Raw genomic sequence first — 12,849 nt, forward strand, 5'->3', positions numbered from 1 at the left:
TTCTAACATCAGAGAACAGTTTTTGATGATACACAGTCATAGCACGCTTAAGGTCAGCATTTAGATTATTTCTTGTTTTTTTTAATAAGAGATTCAAGAGAGCGATTATTTAAAAAGGCATGGTACTTGTTTTTGCTCTTTATCATTCTTCTGAGCTCTGGCGTGATCCATGGTTCTCTTATTCGTTTAGACTGCTTAATGTTCTTTATATATTTCTACAAAAACCTTGATAAACGCTGATTATGCATTATTTGAGTCCTATATAGAATGACTAGGACTCCCGCCCAAAACCATTTCAGCCTATCTGGGTACCTCCAACCTTTTTTATTTGCGTGTAACTCCAGCCCCTCTTCATCTTTGTTATTGTAGCCGCTATTGTTTCTCAAGTACCATCTTGATATTAGCAGTTTCTAATTCAAGCCTTCTGCAGGGTTTGAAGGACCTATTTAATTGGAAATGAGAACACGTGCACAGGGTGGAAAGCGTGTGATCTGCCAGGAAACACTGAGGCGGCCCCGAGAAGGGCCTTTATTAAGGTTGACAGCCGTTTTGTGCCTCTTCACTTGGCAGCGACGACACAGCGTGTGCGGTCCCCATGGTTTTGCCCCAGCTGTCGAAGCAATCCTCGGGCACGACCTTCGACATCTGATGTTTTTATTTAAAAAACACATGGACCAAAGTCGTGCTGTATGCAGTGCGATCGCCATGTGGTTCCACTGACGGCGAACAATCATCCACCTAGCCCGGCTCTTTGGACAGATTCAGGAAACGACTGAAAAGAACAAAAGTAACGAGCAAACAAGTTAGAACGCAAAGAAACGAAGGCGCTCTGCGCTAATGCTGTAGCGAGGTCTAATATGTAAAATTTCACGGCTGGCGTCGATTTCTACAAAGCGCGGGTAGTCGCTACGGAAATAAACAAAGGCGCACTGGAGCTGGGTAAGTCTGCAGCTACAAGCACGAGTTTTCTGTCTCTACCGCCGATTTCCACACCGCGCGATCGTCATAACTTTTCTTGTACTTGCTGTTGAAGCTGACAGCGATCATAAAAATTAAGGCCGCCGACTGTAGTGATAGAGGCTTGCCATTGAAAGGAACAAAGCCGTGCACTTTGTCAACCAGGCAACGAGGCCTAGAGCGAGCACTTTGTCAACCAGGCAACGAGGCCTAGCGCGAGTTTTAGATCCGACTTGGACAAAGCGCGAGACGGCGCGCGCTTCCAACGCTTGCCGACGCAAAGAAACAAAGGCGCGCTGCGCTGGGATAATGCTGTAGCGAGGTCTAATATGTAAATTTTCACGGCTGCCGTCGATTTCGACAAAGCGCGAGAAGTCTCTAAGGAATTAAACAAAGCTACACTGCACTGGGTGAATGCTGGACACTTAGGCCAGGCGCGATTTCCATAATGCGCGAGTCGGAACTTCTGGACTTACCGTTGCAGCTGATAGCGATCCTAAAGGGCAGATTGTAGTGGCAGAATTATCGTGGCCACTTTTACCCTAGACTTGCCACTGCAAAGGAACAAAGGCGCACGCACTGGGGTCGATGCCCCGGCGTCTCGCCACGTGGTATCGGTTTGCGGCAAATAAGGACAGCATCGGCTCGCCAGAAGCATCTAGGAAACGATGCTGCAAAAAAAAGTTACGTTACAAGCGCCGCAATTTGGCGAGTTCTGCACGAGAAAGCTTGCGAAAACGTTGTTCAACCCTTACCTCGTGATTGAGAACGTGCACGCCCGACAAGCGCTTCATCGTGGCTGTCAGACGGCGGTTCAGATGGCGACGCCGGCGGTCCTGAAACCGCACCTTATGTGGGTCGTCGTAATGGAGTTGCAAAATTTTGAACACCAGCACGACCTGCTCCTGCAGCAGGAAAACGAGGTCCTGGAATGCGCAAGGCATGTAGGTAAGCGGTACAGCACTTCATGAAGCGAAATTTGAGATAAAATGCGTACCTTTATGTCGCTGGCGATTTCTCGCGGGTCAGCGCCTTTTGGGGGTCGTCGCAATGTCGTGGAAGCAAGAACTGTACAGAAATTTCAGCTGGCTGCGCCGACGAGCGCACCACGCAAAAAAAAAAAAAGCCATACCTGGACAGCTTCCGAAACGCGCGCGCCGCCCCCTACGCTCACGAAGAGAATGCCCGCAGACCACGCACGCCCGGCGGCCGGCCGGCCGGCCCTAGCGATTCCCTAGGCACTCTAGGGACAGGCCGAGAGAGGCGCGGCGACCCCACATCCGGTTGAGAACGAGGGCGAAGCTAAAAAACGTCACGCAGACACGCATCCCACCGATCAATCGGCGTTTCCAGCCCACCGACCCGCAAACGCTTCTCTGAATTCTCTCCTTCACAAGCGATTGCGGGTCGGTAGGCTGGAAACGATGATTGGCCCAAAAAAAGTGACGTCACGCCTGTAATCTCTCCCATGTGCTGCGCAGCGAAGGTGATCTCTGAAAATAGAGAGACAGTTGCACGCGCTGCACAGAATTACTTCCAAAACGAAGAACCACAACAAAACCATGGAGGAAGGAAAACACAGGAGAGGCCCTTCCCGCACAACAACATTGGAGAAAAGTGTGGAGGAAGTTTCTTGATCGGGAGGCCATCTTGTCCGGGCAGCTTGTTTACAAACCAGGCGGTAGCAGCGGTATAGTACTAAATTGCGCTGGTCAAATGGATGTTATTTTTTTAGACTTCAGCAAAGCCTTTGATGTTATTTCTCATGCCAAACTAATTTACAAACTTGAACTTATTGGTCTTCCTAATTTCATAATTCGTTGGATTTCCTCATACCTTTCTCACCGCACACAATTTCTTTGTATTGATGATTGCTATTCAAACCACCTGCCGGTCACTTCAGGCGTCCCACAGGGAAGCGTCCTCGGACCTCTCCTCTTTTTGATATATATCAATGACATTACTAACGTTATAACTACCCCTGTTCAAATTAGATTATTTGCAGATGACTGCGTTTTATTTCACCAAATTACTTGCCAAGATGATCAAGTTTTACTAAACTCCAATCTTCAGAACATACATACATGGTGTAATTAATGGGACATGAAGCTAAATTTAGAGAAAACAGTATACATGACGATAACTAACAAAAAGGCTTCCTTCTCATTTCCTTACAATATTTCATCTCACCTTCTGACCGTAGTCAGCGAGTACAAGTATCTAGGAGTTACAATAACGAAAAACCTTAGCTGAAATAAACATGTATCAAACGTATGCTCCTCAGCCTTTCGTAAACTCTGCTTTCTTAGACATAAACTAAAACTTGCCCCACCAGAACTTAAAAAATTAACCTACTTTTCAATAATAAGGCCATCACTAGAATATGCATGCACCGTCTGGGATCCCTACACTAAACGTAACATCGAGGCCCTTGAAATGATTCAACGCAAAGCCGTCCGTTTTATTTTTTCAAAGTATCGTGTAACTGACTCACCAACGACCCTCATGCAAACTCACGGTATTGAAACATTACAGCTGCGCCGGAAAATTCAAAGACTGAAACTACATTTCTTGCTAAAAAACCATAAACTGTCTATGAATGCGGACCCCTTCCTTAAATTTTGAGGCCACATTTAAAAATATAGGTCAAGTGTAGAGCTACAAAACTTGCCTGAAGTGATTAAAAGTAGCTGAATAAACCTAACACTACGCGCCAAACACGAAATCATCATACACAATCATTAACCCCTTACAGTGCTAGGATTAACGCCTTTAAATACTCATTTTTTCCACGCACCATTGAGGAGTGGAACAGGTGTTCGCCAGATCTCTTAAGCAGAGCTGATTCTTTTGACTCAATGTTTTCTTCACAGCATTTAATTTGAGAGCCGTTCACTTTTTGTATTTTGCATCTGAGCCTTGTATTTATTGCTGTATTTTGTGTTACAACTTGTATTTAACATTTTTTCAATTTTGCTAAACCTGTTCTTTTTTGCATATATTATGTACTCGCCCCTCCTGCTTGGGCCTACTGTAGGCCTGCAGTATGTTCTAAATAAATAAAATAAAATAAATTCTTCTAGAACACTATAGCAGCGGGCTGCGGCGTGCCGTTAGAGGTGCGGCGTAACTGCTCGAGTTTCCGTTTTTGGTGGTGCTCACAAGCTGACGTTGACGGCGTTCGCCCATATCTCAACCTGCTTGCGTGCCAGGATTTGAAAGCTACTGGAGTCAACGATAGCACGGGCATTTCGGCTACTGCGATACTCCGTCGGGAGACCGCCGCTGTTCACCGAGGACCATTCGCGCTGTTCGTTCACCGTGGGTTTAGTATGGCGTGCGCTGCAGTGTTCGTATTGTGCGAACGTTTCGTGTCTTGTGCGTGCAGTGTGCCATTCGCACTCCCGTTTTCATCGGCAGTGAAACCTCGTTGCAATGCTCCAGCGACTGGTGTTGATTATAATACAACTGCCAAAATTTGTTTTGCGGAAATTGCGCCTGTGTTAGCGGCGGGGGCCGTAACATGGGCGTAGAGTTCTCTTGTAAAGGAAGCAGCTGCGCTAGCTTTGTGCTTAGTATACATAAACTTTGTTGCATGCCCGTTTGAAGCGTATAACGTCTGAAGCGTCTGGGAGCTGTTTGCCTCTGTGGCGGGCCGGGATCAAGTGTATTCGTTCATATCGAGGTCACGTCTGTGTTTTGTATCGCGTGCTATATTTAGACCAGTTCCCTGTAGCAGGTATTTCAATTTCTTTTCTGGGTGAGGCCATGGTCAAGAAGCGCGAAAACGGCGAAGCTCTAGAGTGAACTTGGAGGCCTTTTCTCACACGTGTTTATTGTGCCCATGTTCTGTGGTAGTGTTATTTGTGGTAAAAAGCAATTAGATGAAATGAGGATCCACATGTGCATTGAATTTCAATGATGCCTGTGGTTATGTTGAAGAAAAATAATTCCATGAGTTCATTACGTACAATAAATTCACTTTCATTGCCTGTATTGTTGATGACAAGTAAAGTGTGCTACTATGCAGTGACATTACAACCTAGTATTTCATCAAGGAGCGAAAATTGGTGCATACAGCTGCAGCTCTGCACGTTAAACATGAACTACAACACTGAAATAATGCACAACACTCTGAAACATACTGCAGCCACTGAGTACTTCTAAACTTCTAGAATATATATGATGCTCCAAACTAGATCTGTGGATGTGAAACATGCTGTGTTGCAGTGTTACAATGCGTTGATTTATTGATCGTTCTTAAAGAGGGCCAGTCCTATTTGAAACATGTATTTCTTGGACTGTTTTTGTTGAGAAAAAGGGGCTCAGCGTGGTTTTCCTAAGTAAAATTTCTGGTTTTCGGAGGGGGTTACACCCCCACCGCCATATATTCTCCCCTGCCGTGCTACTATAGGCACTTCGGCCCTCTCTGTTTCTATCACCTCTATGAGTGGGCCTTGGAGTTGTGAATCAAGTCATTGTTGGCACGGCCACCTTTATGAGCATGCTCTGATACTACATTTTGCATTCAGGGTCAAGAAATATAAGTTTTTAGTATATTTGCCCATCCTCACTGCTGCATGAGAAAGCATTCCTGGCATGGGCAGCCACACAAAAACATGTTATGAAGATAAATACAGTATTCAAGATCAAAAACAAAATATTGCATACTGCAGGATTTTTCTCGTCCTCACTGCTGCAGCAGAAGGCCCTGTTGACACAGCTGCCCAAACATACTCAATGCAGGCAGGTTGCAACATTCAAAAACGAGCAGCAAAAGGCAGGCATTCAAAAACAAAAGGCAGGCTGAACACTAAGCGGGGTGTGACCATGCATAACAGCATTGTGCACGGCTCAGCCAAAAGTAGACACATGCACACTCATTCAGCATAAAACTGAGAGGGTTGTGCTCTCCACCACAGAGCGTGATTGAAGTGTGGCCAGTATGTGGGCCACTGTTATGCGAGAATAGCATGCAAACAACCCGGCATCAAAAACCTTGCTCAGGGATGTCATGCACGAAGCTCTAAATTCATTCTAGCAAAGAGAGATTTTTTTTACTACCACATTTGACATTATGCTCTCAAATACAAACTGTTGCAGAAGCCCCGTGCCAGCAAGCTGGACACAGAAAGCTTCCAGGGAGAGCCATGTACTAAAAATTTTCTGGGAGCTTTAGTTTATGAAGGCAGTACTTTACACTGACATTACCTGGCATTGCTCGAAGACGAGATCCACTGCCTCCATGGTATCATTTTCTACAATCTGTGATTTCACTCTTACACAGTTAAATAAAAAACCAACTCCACAGCAACATATAACACAAGAATTTCTTGCACTTAAGGAAAAATACAGTGCTTTAAGACGTTTTTATACAGATGGCTGAAAAACAGATATTTACTTTGGAAGCACTGCGATAAAAGAGAATTGGAATGAAATAGGCTTCGGCGGTGCGCACCAATTTTCACTGCCGAATGTTACGCCGTCTGTGCAGCCATTGAACAAATAGTTTAAGAGAACCTCACAAACAGTATTATTTACACAGACTCCCTAAGTTTACTTACTGCTCTCCACTCTAGAAATGCAATCACTCCTATGATTGGTGACACTATACACAACATTGCGACAACCACAGCTCTAGAACAAAACATAAAAAACTGTTCTGGGTCCCGAGTCATATCGAAATAAAAGGCAACGAGAGAGCAGGCTTGTGTGCTGTTCAATCCTGTGGCAAGGAAGTAAAAAAAGTAAATATGTCCTTTAACGATTGCATTAAATTAGTCCAAAAAAAATTAAGCAAAAAATGGCAGACAACTTGTAACAATGAAGTAAACAACAGACTGCATTTGGTAAAGTTAGTTCTAGGTGAATAGATGTCATGTTTGCACCGGGAGCGTTTCAATGAAGTTATTTCATGCCGTTTCCGTATAGGCCAAATGCACATCACACACAAATTTCCGTTGACAAGTGAAAACAAGCCAATTTGTGAAAAATGTGGAGATGACCTAAAAGTTAATCATATTTCATACTCATGCACAAAACTTGAAAAACTTAGGAAGAAATATTTTACTTAGTTTTGTAATGAACACATTCCTTAACACCCAATGTTTCTTTTGAGTGAAGAGGCAATTGTTGACACGACGTGTTTTTAGCTTTTTGAGAGAAGCAGATTTCTCAGCAAACTCTAAATTTTTAACCACTGATTCACTTCATTTTTTTTATACACCTCAGCCACCTTCTCATTTCTGAGAAGGCTGCGGTTTTGTTTTACTGGTTGGGAGGCTCAACTACCTTACCCAGCCAAGGATGCCTGCCGACTACCCGACCTTCTTTAAAGCTCTTAATATTAGTCATTCATAAAATTTCTTTTTTCATCATTAGGTAATACAAAACAACGTTTTACGCCCTTTACACCACCGATAGATAATATTTCTAAAAAAGTCTCCAGAGAACAATTTTCCTTGCCTTGAGTTTTGCGCATGATGGCCTGAGTTGCCTATGTGCCATAAAACAACACAACACTATACTTTACACTGCATTAAGGTGGCATAGTTGTTCCGGAAGCATTACTAAATACACAGCGCGTTCCAATGGCGCACTGCATAAAAAGAGGAACGAAAAATGATACACGGCACAAAGTAACAAGTTCTATTTCAGTGGCACCATGGATAACAGTTTATATAAGAAAAAAAGAACACAAACAAGCATGCTCTTCAAATTTTATGCTAGATTAGGTTTTCTTCTGCTAAATTCTGGCAGCAGCTGCATGTTTACACACAATTTCAATCAAATATAATTTTGTGCCCTTCACCTAACCTGGTGAAATTAACCTTCTATCCCTGCGATTAACACGAGATTAGGATGAACCGGTTGTAAGTAAACCAGTGTATTTCGCCAAGTGCAGCCTGCAAGCAACATCCGCCGTCGCAAAACGACGCAGGCAAAAGCGGCAAAAGACACTCGTACCATGTTGGGCCACCGTAATAAGTGAAAGTTCCTGGCCGCGCTTACCGCAGTTGCGATTCGCCGAATATTATGGCCATGCAAGGCCGGACTCTTTCGTTCGAACGAGAGAGCGGGGATGGCACAGAGACGACGCGGCAAGGAGCAATAACTGGAAGCAGCCGAATGTCTCGCACGAACGCTTCCGACGTCTCCCGTACATGAACAACAGCCAGAAACCAAGCACCACTCGCACTGGAATCTCTTTAGGCCGGCTCCTTCGCGTGGTTTGAAACGCGCGCGCAGAGAAACGTAAACAAGAGCGCGGATAATATAAACAAAAGCGCGCCCGAACAATATGGCGCCGAGCTCGTTTCTGGCTTCAGAAAATGTCACTTGACGGCCTCTCCTTTTTTTTTTCTTCCTCCATGCAGAAAACTTACAAAACATTCCTCCGTTTTTCATCAAACACATATGACGCGCAACGAATGCACACAGCACTAGAATGCACTGAAAGTGACATTAACAACACCGGAGCGGCCGGACAGTTCACTGTGCGGTCGCGATTATTACTCTGGCTGGTACACGGTAACCACATATATGTGCATGATCACCTTTGAAGGAAAGTTGTTTTCTTCCTCCATGCTCTATGGTTTCGGCCTTTTTCTCCATGATTGGTCCCCTATCCTCTCATCCTGTCCCCTCTGTCCCCTCACCTTCTACATTTCATTTCTCCATTCTGCCTGCTATCTTTTATTTCCGCTGCCCCAGCTTAGGTGCTTCAGTGTCGATGGCAGATGCCGAGGCTAGCAAAAATTTTTTCCTTCCTTTTTATTATTATATTGTCACGTGCTGCGCATGGGCTCTGAGGAATAAAGAAGACGTGCGGCGGCTGGAAGTAGAAGAGGAAGAGAAAGTCAAGTATCCTGCCGCCGGCGCACCAGGCTCCTCTCGACCTGCCTTGTAAATATTTTTTGTAAATAGAACCTGTAACAGTGCGGTGGAGGTGCTGGGTCGATCACCACGGACCCCTCTCGCAACCGCTGCAGCCGAAGAATCGCCGGATTGCCACCGTTGCCCGTGCAAATGCCCAAGGAAGCCAACGCACGTCCGACCGGCGCCGCAACGCTCGCTTGGCAGCACTACCGTGAGCCGCGGACGTTTCCCGGGAAGGCTGGCGAAGACGTGGATGATTGGCTCACCCATTACAAGCGGGTGAGCAAATACAACGGCTGGGATGCCACTCTTCAGCTGGCCAATGTCGTCTTCTTTCTCGATGGCACCGCGCTAACTTGGTTCGAAAACCATGAGGCATCAATAACAAGTTGGGACCGCTTCATGGAAGAGCTCCGCAGCTGCTTCGGGGATACTGTTGCCAAACGAAAATGCGCTGAGCAGTCTTTGCTTCAGAGAGCGCAAGTGCCTGGAGAGACCTGCACGACTTACATAGAAGAGGTCTTGAAGCTGTGCAACGTCGTTAATCCCAGTATGTCCGACGAAGATCGCGTTGGTCATCTCCTCAAGGGCATCGCAGAGGACGTCTACAGCTTTCTTATTAGTAAAGAAAATTTAGACTCGCCCACGGATATCATCAAGCACTGCCGCACCTTTGAAGCTCTAAAACTGCGTCGAATTACTCCCAAGTTCGGTCGCCTGCCTAACGTCACCACCGTCGCCAGCGTGGATTTCCACGAGCCTGTGAATGCGGCGACTCTCCCTGACGTGATTCGTCAAATCGTGCGTGACGAACTCTCCCGGCATCAAGATCTTGCGCGCCGCAGTGAGGTCCCGTATGGGAGCTGTTCTCTGCAGGCGGCTCCCGCCTCCCGCTCCTCCCCTTGGAGTTTGTCTGCCCAGGCCCCTAACAGTGCTACTCGCATTGATTACAGCGACGCTCCCCGGATCACCCGCCCCGGCCCCAGGGCGCCAGCTCATCCGCAACGCCACCTGCGGCAGCCGGAGTACGATGGTCGTTTCGACACTGGCTACGAGGAGTGTTATCCCGAGTGCCCCCCCGACCCACCACTTTGTTACCGCTGTGGTATGATCGGTCACATCTCTAGATTCTGCCGTCGCCGGGGCCAGTTTTCCCGCTCCCAGCGCCAATGGTCGAACCCTCGCCTGAGTTTCAATGCGCCTGTTCATGACCGTGTCTTCACATCGTCTCAGCGCCCATCCAGTTACGCGCCACCACGGAACGACTCCCCTGCCTCTGACCGAAGTCTGACTCCACCTCCGCACCGCTCTCGCCGCTCGCCTTCCCCCCAACGTCGTTCCCCACCGTCCCCGGGAAACTAGCGTGTGCGGCCGATGGAGGTGCGGTCGCCGGATCATCGATAGTGCCAATTCCTCTGCCCATTGTTATGTTAAGGAACCGCCTTGAAGTTTTAGTGGACGGTATTTGCGTCATGGCCTTAGTGGACACTGGTGCCACGGTGTCAGTGATGAGTTCAACTTTCAAGAACCGTCTGGGTCGTAAAATAATGTTCGCTTGGGATCGTGCTGTTATATTCCGGGGTGTAGGGGGAGAATCATTGGTTCCGATTGGTATTTGTTCTGTGAATGTAGTGATCGCTGGCCACATGTTCCGAACTGAATTCACGGTGCTCCCTCGTTCTACGCATGACATCATCCTCGGTATTGACTTTTTGCACCAGTGCGGCGCTACTCTCGACTTCCGCAGTGGTGGCATATCGTTAAGTCCTGGCCTTCGGTCAGCTCTCATAGAAGACTCGCCAGTGGTTGCCCAAGTGTTTTCTGTCTCTGAAGATACCGTCGTTCCAGCAATGTCTGCCATATTCGTTCCCGTTCTGTCCTCGAGCACGATTTCTGATGCCTTCGATGCTGTGGTGGAACCTTGTTCCCTTAACTGTGCAAAGAAAAGTGTGCTAGTACCCCGCAGCGTCGTCCATGTGACCAAGGGCCATGCCACTCTTTGGACTGTCAATCATTCCAACGAACCTGCAGTATTGCCATGTGGTTTAAAACTTGCTGGCTTTGAAGAACGTTTTTCTGTACCAGTTGCCGCGATCACTGACAACGTGTCTCGTCCAACTAGACGCCGCGATCTGAGCGACTCTCAATTCCTAGCCATGGTCAACAAATCCCTACCCACTAGCGACCGCCAGGTACTAGTGGCCGTTCTTATGAAGCATGCGGACGTGTTTGACTTTGGTCGCGACCAACCACCGCCGATTCCAGCTTCCCGTACCCATCACATGATCAATACTGGATCTGCACAGCCGATTCGCCAGAAGCCATACCGCGTCTCGCCTTCCGAACGTCAGATAATCGATGAACAAGTCCGTGACATGTTGCACCGCGGCATCATTCAGGAATCTTCAAGCCCGTGGGCTGCTCCAGTGATCCTTGTCAAAAAGAAAGATGGCACTTGGCGATTTTGTGTCGACTACCGCCGGCTTAACACTGTCACAAAGAAGGATGTTTACCCGCTCCCGCGCGTTGATGATGCCATTGACTGCCTCCACTCAGCCTCCTACTTTTCCTCGGTGGATCTACGGTCCGGGTACTGGCAGATCCCGATGCACCCGCAAGACAAAGAGAAGACAGCATTCGTGACACCTGACGGGTTGTATGAATTTAATGTTATGCCTTTCGGCCTTTGCAACGCTCCTGCCACTTTTGAACGATTTATGGATACGCTTTTACGTGGCCTGAAGTGGCAAGTTTGCATGTGTTATCTGGACGATGTTGTTATTTTTGGTAGGACCTTCGCCGAACCTAACAGCCGCTTAGCCATTGTCCTAGACTGCATAGAGAGAGCGGGCCTCGTGCTGAACTCGAAGAAGTGTCTCTTCGGTGAACGCCAAATTACTGTGCTTGGTCATCTCGTTGACAAGGATGGCCTCAGACCCGACCCGCAGAAGGTTGAAGCTGTAAGCAGTGTCAAAGAACCCAAATCAGTGAAAGAGCTCAGGAGTTTCCTAGGACTTTGCTCATATTTTCGGCGTTTCGTTCCCAAGTTTTCTGATTTAGCCTACCCGCTTACAAGTCTCCTGCAGAAAGACACCCCTTTCCACTGGACTCCCGAATGCGACTCCGCGTTTCGGCAGCTCAAGTTTCTCCTCACCTCGCGGCCAATATTGCGTCATTTCTGCCCGACAGCACCGACTGAACTCCACACTGACGCCAGCGGCATCGGCGTGGGTGCTGTGCTTATCCAACGCCATGAGGGCAATCAACACGTTGTCGCTTATGCAAGTCGCACCCTCAGCAAGTCGGAACGCAATTACACTGTAACAGAGCAAGAGTGTCTCGCCGTTGTTTTCGGCGTACAACGGTTTCGTTCGTACCTTTATGGACGTGCTTTTACAGTCGTCACAGACCATCACTCTCTGTGCTGGCTGGTCAATCTACGCGACCCCTGCGGTCGGTTGGCCCGCTGGGCGTTACGCCTCCAAGAGTTTAACTTCAAAGTGTCTTACAAAAGTGGCCGCCAAAACGCCGACGCAGATTGCCTCTCGCGGCTGCCGCTCACGGTTACTACTTCCGATGATGAAAACTTCGATGACTATCTCGCTGCCGTTTCCCAAGAGTTTCCAGATCTTGGCACTTTCCAGATGGAACAACGCAAGGATCAGCACTTGGCGCCGCTTTTTGCCGAAGCCCGTGACCCGACATCCGCAAGCCCTTTCTGCGTTCGCGACGGTTTACTCTACAGAACGAATTACTCGCCTGGAGGTGCGCGCTTTCTCCTCGTCGTTCCGGCTACTCTGTACTCCTCTGTTCTGCAGGCAATGCTCGATGATGTCACGGCTGGGCACTTGGGGTTTGCCAGGACCCTTAACCGCATCAAAGAACGTTTTTACTGGCCAAAAATGCGTCACATGGTTCAGCGCTACGTGGCCACCTGCGTGCAGTGTCAGCGGTTCAAGCTTCCCACGACTTCTCCGCCTGGACGCCTGCATCCTTTGCCACCTCCAAGCACGC

General features: G+C 47.7%; 1 long non-coding RNA gene across 1 annotated transcript; it reads right to left on the reverse strand.

The window, feature by feature from the left end:
* Positions 1–436: 436 nt before the first annotated feature.
* LOC144106635 (uncharacterized) lies at positions 437–3,512 on the reverse strand. The gene is made up of 4 exons (XR_013309075.1): positions 1,955–3,512; positions 1,713–1,883; positions 1,434–1,628; positions 437–772 (listed from the first exon to the last, which is right to left on the reverse strand). It is a non-coding gene; the product is annotated as an uncharacterized LOC144106635 (long non-coding RNA).
* Between the last annotated feature and the right edge of the window lie 9,337 nt (positions 3,513–12,849).

Source organism: Amblyomma americanum, chromosome 10 (assembly GCF_052857255.1).
Source record: "Amblyomma americanum isolate KBUSLIRL-KWMA chromosome 10, ASM5285725v1, whole genome shotgun sequence".
Classification (NCBI taxonomy): Eukaryota; Metazoa; Arthropoda; class Arachnida; order Ixodida; family Ixodidae; genus Amblyomma; species Amblyomma americanum.